Below are 7013 nucleotides of genomic sequence, written 5' to 3' on the forward strand. Positions count from 1 at the left end.
CTCTGTCAGGTTGGATGKGGAGCATCACTGCACAGCTATTTTCAGGTCTCTCCACAAATGTTCAATCGGGTTCAAGTCCGGGCTCTGGCTGGGCCACTCAAGGACATTCAGAGACTTGTTCCGAAGCCACTCCTGCATTGTCTTGGCTGTGTGCTTAGGGTTGCTGCCCTGTTGGAAGGTGAACCTTCGCTCCAGTCTTAGGTCCTGAGCGCTCTGGAGCAGGTTTCATCAAGGATCTCTCTCTGTACTTTGCTCCGTTCATCTTTCCCTCGATTCTGACCAGTCTCTCAGTCCCTGCCGCTGAAAAACATTCCCACAGCATGATGCTACCACCACCATGCTTCACCGTAGAGATGGTGCCAGGTTAACTCCAGATGTGATGTTTGGCGTTCAGGCCAGAGAATCTTGTTTTTCATGGTCTGAGAGTCTTTAGGTGCCTTTTGGCAAACTCCAAGCAGGCGGTCATGCACCTTTTACTGAGGAGTGGCATTTGTCTGGCCACTCTACCATAGAGGCCTGATTGATGGAGTGCTGCAGAGATGGTTGTCCTTCTGGAAGGTTCTCCCGTCTCCACAGAGGAACTCCGGAGCTCTGTCAGAGTGACMATTGGGTTCTTAGTCACCTCCCTGACTACCCTGATTGCCCAGTTTGGCCAGCTCTAGAAAGAGTATTGATGGTTCCAATCTTCTTCCATTTAAAAATGATGGAGGCCACTGTGTTCTTGGGGACCTTCAATGCTGCAGACATTTTTTGCTACACTTCCCCAGATCTGTGCCTCGACACAATCCTGTCTCGGAGCTCGACAGACAATTCCTTCGACCCCATGGCTTGATTTTTGCTCTGGCATGCACTGTCAACTGTGGAACCTTATATAGACAGGTGTGTGCCTTTCCAAATTATGTCCAATCAATTTAATTTACCACAGGTGGACTCCAATCAAGTTGTAGAAACATCTCAATGGAATATCAATGGAAAGAGGATGCACCTGAGCTCATTTTTGACTCTCATAGCAAAGGGTTTGAAAATTTATATAAATAAGGTATTTCTGTTTTTAAATGTTAATAAATATGCAAACATTTCTAAAAACCTGTTTTCCATTTGTCATTATGGGGTATTGTGTGTAGTTTGATGAGATTTTAATTCATGTCATTTTAGAATAAGGCTGAAAATGTAACAAAATGTTGAAAAAGTCAAGGGGTCTGAATACCTTCCTAATGCACAGTATGTCATGGAAAGAGCAGGTGTTCCTAATGTTTTGTTGACTGAGGGAAATACAAGGGATTTTCTGTCTACTAATACAATAATAGTGCCACGGAACTTGCCACTAGCAAATGCTTGTATCCAGAGCGACTTACAGTATGGTGAGCGCATATGCATAGATGTTTAGTATGTGTATGTGATCCACATGGGGATGTGTGAAACGTACTCCTCAGCCTGAAGTGTCCCCACTTGCACAACAGATTAGCTAGATTTCCACGTGGCGCSACTGGTAAGATGCTTCAGGAGGGCGGTCACGTGTGCTAACAAGGAAGAGGTCCTGGGTTGGAGCCTTGGTGTGAGCTACGCAACACACGCACACACAAACACACACAGGGATGTGAGAGGCTTTAGTCAGGTGTGTAGAAGTTGATGGTCTGAGACTGTGGTACCTTGTTAGAAAAGCAGATGTCTGAGATTTTAGGGGGTAACAGAGGGTTACTGGACAGAACAGCAAAACATGACCTACACAGGAAAGACCMGGAGTCAGTGGAAGACAGGGATATCAAGCTAGACATCGTTTTGTGCAATGCGTTACATTGTTTCAAGGCAGTAGAGTGAAGTGAAATGGCATGACGGTAGTCAATACAGGTGTTATTGAAATTCCGTTTCAGTTTCAATAACTGGCAAATGGGGCCCTGATTCAGAGTTGGAGCATTTAGATGCGTTTCTTGATAACCCAGAGATTGTGTGTATGTGTATTCAGACTTTAGTCAGTCAGACATGCTAGTGTCCTGTTATAGGCCCTGTACCAAATGTTATAGGCCCATAGGTTTCTGGTTAAGAGTACTACACTACAAATGGAATAGGGTGCCATATGGGACACAGCCTTTAGCCGCAGGCTTACACCTAGCTCCTATATAAGACCAAGCTGAACTCGTTAATCATTTAGGGGAAGCAATTTGTGGAGCACCTATCCCAAGTAGGAGGCTATTAGGGCCTTCAATGAGAGGAGCAAGCAGCTCTAATGGTTGAGAGCAGAGCTAGTTTAGAGAAATATTGCTTTCTTTGGATTGTGTGATGAGCTAGCTGCATCGGCTAGCCAGCCAATTTTCTCTCCAGAAGTGGATCTGTGTTCAGCCCATTTAGGCCTGGTGTCAAAAGCCTGTGATTTCCAGGTGAAGTGTGTGCTTAGTGTTTAGTATAGGGAGAGGAGAGCTGCTGATTGTGATTAATGGTGCTGCTGCCTCACTGAGCCAAGGTCTCTGGAGTCTTTACTTTCAGGTATCGACTAAACATGGACACGGTCAGTCGGTGTTCTGCACAACAAAGATACTAGATAAAATATCAAGCAACAAGATAGCAGACCTGACCTCATTAATATTTACAGTTACAGTAAATAACAACTTACATACATAAATAGATTGGTTTTATTTACACATACAAATACACAGTGGTAGGAAAAGTACCCARTTGTCATACTTGAGAAAAAGTAAAGATACCTTAATAGAAAATGACTCAAGWGAAAGTCACCCAGTAAAATACTACTTGAGTAAAAGTCTAAAGGTATTTGATTTTTAAATATACTTAAGAATCAAACGTAAATGTAAACGTATAAATAATTTAAAATTCCTTATATTAAACAAACTATATGGCACCATTTTCTTTATGGATAGCCAGGGGCACACTCCAACACTCAGACATCATTTACAAATTAAGCATTTGTGTTTAGTGAGTCCGCCAGATCAGAGGCATTAGGGTTGACCAGGGATGTTCTCTTGATAAGTGTGTTGGACCATTTTCCTGTCCTGCTAAGCATTCAAAATGTAACGAGTATGTTTGGGTGTCAGGGAAAATGTATGGATTATTTTATTTTGGAATGTAGTGAAGTAAAAGTAAAAGTAAAGTAAAATAAAGTACAGATACACCCAAAAACGAATTAAGTAGTACTTTAAAGTGTTTTTACTTAATTAAGTACTTTACACCACTGCTTTACACCATGTGCCACACAGGTGCTCTTTAGCAGCTTACAATACAGAAAACATAATTGCTGTTCATACCTCCCCGTTAGTTTTCCTCTTTCCACAGTGTCAGTTTAGTAGMGCAGGGTAATGCATAAAGGATTACAGCTGTTTGGATGCCAACTCTCCTCTCAGAGGAGTGTCCCGAGTGCCAGTCAGCACTGAACACAAGATGGCTGGCCTATTCACTATGCAGAGAGAGTATACAGGATGATGTTCTCTGCCAGCCAAGGACGGACTGGGACTAGAAATCAGCCATGGCATTTCTAACACACTGGACATTTTTTTCCCTAGTGACCCCCACACTGGCCCATTTTATTACTTGAGAGGACCCCATTATTAGCTAAAGAATGAAAGTTCTGTGCAAAAACCCGAACTTAGACCGYCCCACTGAACTGAAAATGGACCAGCCCATCTAGCATTTGCCCGAATGGCCATTCTGCTTTCTGCTGCCAGCCTGGGAGAAAACCATCCCCTCCTGTTTTCTGAGCTGAGCTCAGTAGAACCTGTTATCACAATAACAGGAATCATAGCAGACATCTTCTAGTCCCAACAGACGTTCTAGAATGCTTCCTCTGAGAAACCAGTTGACTTTTTCATATTACTACTTTCTCCTCTCATGAGAGATACACTGGAGCTTTTGTTCTCATAGGGGTCTGTGTGTGGAATAGCAATGGCGTGTGAATGCATGTTGAGGATAGATATGTTTTGTGTTTGTTTCTAGGGGATTGATAGGCTGAGCATGATGTGTTCCTGTGAAAAACAGGTGTACTACAATACCAGACAGACAGACATGGTTTCAAACATGGAGTAAAACACTGAGGATGAGTCCCAAATGGCACCCTATCCCCCTACATAGTGCACTACTTTTGACCAGAGCCCGTATGGGTCCTTGACCTTGCAAAAGTCGAGTGAGCAAGATTTCCAATGCATCCATTAAACATACACTACTGTATACAATACACTATATAAAATACACTTGAAATTAAGCTTAACTAACGGGATGTGTCCCCACTGAGAAGTTTAGCAGCCCTGAACAGAGATCACATCAGAGGTTTAGATTTAATGACAGGTGTGAGCAGGCTTGTGGTGGGGGTGGTGTGTGTGTGTGTGTGTGTGTGTGTTGTGTGTGTGTGTGTGTGGTGTGTTGTGTGTGTGTGTGTGTGTGTGTGTGTGTGTGTGTGTGTGTGTGTGTGTGTGTGTGTGTGTGTGTGTGTGTGTGGTGTGTGTGGTGTGTGTGTGTGTGTGTGTCTGTGCCTGTGTCTGGTGTGCACGTATTCATGTGTGTGTGTGTGTGTCTGAGTTTGAGGTGAATGACTGACTATTTCCTTCGGGTGGGACTCAAGGACTCTAAAATCAAATTGTTTTTAATTCAGCAGCTTCTGGAGTTTCTCCTGAGATATTTCAAGTACATGCTGGGAGTTAGCAAAGACTGTAGCTTTAGTATTTGAAACACACAGCACATCATTTGGGTGAGGCGCAAAGGATATCTTTTGAGTATGGGGGGTAAGAGCCAAGTTGTTCAAGCAAAGGCAGTGTAAAATCGATTTAGGAGGAACTAATTCATCCTGTGAAACTTCCATGGCAGTGATTGATCTACACTCCTGTCATTGTATTGGAGGATTTGAAATGACACATTTGTTGCATTAACTAGGCTACATTGGTCACATGATGAACCCAGTTCAAAATTATTCCTGGCTTAATACATGTCWGAAATATCCATCATGTTTTTTGAAAAATAAAGCGAATGTGTCATCCCAATTAAATTGGTTCATTATTCATTATTAGCTAATCTCAATTTATAAAGGGTTGAGGAAGGAGTTAGATGGCAAAGTAATGTAAAAAGGGACAGAGAGCTTAAGAGACAAGGCTAATGTAAGGGGAGACAAAGCCAGAGGAAATTAGCTCACATTGGATAGTCATGCCTATTGTTCCACTCTTGAAGGTTTGACTGAGGTGCATTATACTGTATCAAAATACCCATTTCATTTCCTACTATAGATGGATGGTAACACAAAGAAAGGCTTTGGGTAAGGACCTTTAATGAACGTCTTCCTCATCCATTTTATTGGTGGGAAAAACTAGTCCATATGGCAATGGACTGACTGACTGGTGCTGTCTGTGTGATGGCTTGGTGTTAGGCAAGTGTTCTTGTACAAACATACTTTTAGGGTTTTGTTCAAGTTGCCACTAGCCCTTTAAAGACAGGTGTTTATAAAAACGATCAACATAATGTTAATGTGTTGAGTTAATGGCCATCTTGGAGATTTTATTGTCCCATCGTCATCAGAGACAGTTCTGCCCATAGAGTAGGGTTTGGCAGTTTGGCCTGTCATCTTTCAGGCAGACAGGAGAAGGACAGAGCCTAGACTAGAGGAACAGAATACTAATTCATGAGGCCAAATGCACTGACATCCACCATTAATATCATGCAACCCCAATGCCTTGCTATTAAACATTTATGCCATTTGCATACAAATCTGAATTAAAAAGTAATCTGATGTCCAAGTGAAGGCCAGGGTTTGAAGAGTTTATCTGTATGAGTATCCCTGGCTGGGCGCTGTGACCCTGTGACTGCTGGCTGTTCAGTGGATGAGCAGCAAGGTCAATTTCATTGCAAGTGTTTGGAAGATGAGGTGAAATAATGTGTCTATCCTTTCTCTCACCCCCCCCCCCAGGTGGGTCCTGTGGGTGATGATAGTACTAGAGGGTCTGTCTCTAGTGGGTCCTGTGGGTGATGATAGTACTAGAGATCTCTAGTGTGTCCTGTGGGTGATGATAGTACTAAGAGGGTCCTATCTCTAGTGGGTCCTGTGGGTGAAGATAGTATACGGAGGGTCTATCTCTAGTGGTTCCAGTGGTGATGACTAGTACTAGAGGGGGTCTGTCTCTACAGTGGGCCTGGTGGTGAATGGATAGGTACATAAGAGGGTCTATCTCTAGTGGGTCCTGTGGTGGTGATGGATAGTACTAGAGGGTCTATCTCTAGTGTCCGTGGGTGATGATAGTACTAAGAGGGTCTATCTCTAGTGTGGTCCTGTGGTGATTAATTACTTTTCTTTTTTATGATAGGGTTTCTATTCTTTCAATTAGTTTTCTATTATTATTTTTTTTCATTTTTGTTTATTTTTCTATTATTTTTTATTTTATTTTGAGTTCTTCTTTGTTTTTTATTTTTTTTTTTTAATCTCTATTTCGATCGACTGACGTGTCGGTAGCAGAATGTTAATTTGTTCTATGTTTTTGGATTTTTTATATGTTGTCTGATATATGTTTTGTGTCTTCTGTGTTTTTTTTTTCTTTTTATTTGTTTTTCTTTCTTTTTGTTTTTTTTTTTTTGTTTTACATGTCAGTATACAACAAGTAATCTACACAACTACTACAATCACAACTACCTACCTTACACAACACACAATGTGGTAAAGGGAAAGAATATGTACATAAAAGATATATGAATGATGGTGTACAGGAACGGCGCAATGCAGAATGCAGTGATGGTCATGGTACTGGTATAGTACATATTGAAGATGAGTGCATTGGACTGATAGGGTATTAAACTAAGTGGCATAGTTTAAAGTGGCTAGTGGTACATGTAATTACATAAAAGATGGCAAGAATGCAGATAGATATATGGTTACGTATATACAATATTGAGATTGGGTAATGTAGGGTATGTAACATTATATATTAAGTGGCATTAGTTTAATAGTGGCAGTTGGTACAGTTTTACATAATTTCCACTTCAATTCCCATTTTTAAAGTGGCTGGATGTTGAGTCAGTTATGTTGGCAGTGC

Source organism: Salvelinus sp. IW2-2015, linkage group LG2, assembly GCF_002910315.2.
Source record: "Salvelinus sp. IW2-2015 linkage group LG2, ASM291031v2, whole genome shotgun sequence".
In the NCBI taxonomy this organism is placed as follows: Eukaryota; Metazoa; Chordata; class Actinopteri; order Salmoniformes; family Salmonidae; genus Salvelinus; species Salvelinus sp. IW2-2015.